The following is a 1,304-nucleotide window of genomic DNA, read 5'->3' as shown; positions in this document are numbered from 1 at the left end:
TCTCGGCCTCCCAAAGTGCTGGGATTACAGGCTTGAGCCACCGCGCCCGGCCTGTAACTTTATTTTTAAAATACACAAAAATTGGGCCAGGAGGATGGCTGACGCCTGTAATCCCAGCACTTAGGGAGGCCAAGGGGGCCGGATCACCTGAGGTCAGGAGTTCCAGACCAGCCTGGCCAACATGGTGAAACTCCATCTCTACTAAAAATACAAAAATTAGCCGGGCGTGGTGGCGTGAACCTGTGATCCCAGTTACTCGGGAGGCTGAGGCAGGACTATTGCTGGCACCCAGAGGTGGAAGTTGCAGTGAGCTGAGATCACACCACTGCACTCCAGCCTCGGCAACACAGCGAGACTCCATCTCAATCAATCAATCAATCCATAAAAATAAAATACACATTTTTTTTAAAGTGAAGTTTGGGTCAAGGGGCTTATTTTCTTCTAGCTTCCTCACCTGTCAAAACTGTTTGCCTCTAAATTCTCAGAAGCCGCCCAAGGCCCCACCGAATTCTAATGACTGCACGTTGTTTCGCTACTGGAGATGGGTCTCTGCCTGTCCCAACAGTGCTGGGTGGTGGCCCCGACTCGGGGCCCCCCAAGAGGTGAGGAGTTCTTCAGGGGCACTTGCCTACACGCTCGCCGGCCTCCAGTTGGCCTGAAGCCTGGGGAAGGCGCAGCGCTTGGCTCTTGAATTTTGCTGGCAGTTTTCCCAAGTTCCACAGAAGCCCCTGTGAGAAGTGCAGTTCTGCCTCCTGTTGTTTTGGGCTGTTGTTTACGCGGTCCTCGGATACATATGGCGCATGGAAGCAATTAAGGTAAAGATGCTGAATGGGCCCGTCCCCCAGGGCTCCAGGCTGCCAATCTCCCATCCCAGAGAGGCTCCGCTCAAACTCAGGGAGCCCCGAGAATGTGCGTGCATGAGAACCGCGCTCTTCAGAGTGGTTTGGTTTTGTTGCTTCTTAAGACTGATTTTTAACCTCAGCCAACAAAAAACCAGGAGTAGGTGGGGCGTAGTGGCTCATGTCTGTAATCCCAGAACTTTGGGAGGCCAAGGCATACGGATCACCCGAGGTCAAGAGTTTGAGACCAGCCTGGGCAACATGGGGAAACCCTGTCTCTACTAAAAATACAAAAATTAGCCAGGCATGGTGGTGGGTGCCTGTAATCCCAGTTACTCAGGTGGCTGAGGCAGGAGAATTGCTTGAACCCGGGAGGTGGGGGTTGCAGTGAGCTGAGATCGCACCACTGTACTCCAGCCTGGGTGACAGAGTGAGGCTCCATCTCAAAAAAACAACAACAGGCCA

Source organism: Mandrillus leucophaeus, unplaced genomic scaffold (genome assembly GCF_000951045.1).
Source record: "Mandrillus leucophaeus isolate KB7577 unplaced genomic scaffold, Mleu.le_1.0 Scaffold180, whole genome shotgun sequence".
NCBI lineage: Eukaryota > Metazoa > Chordata > Mammalia > Primates > Cercopithecidae > Mandrillus > Mandrillus leucophaeus.
Note: the sequence above shows the minus strand (reverse complement) of the source record.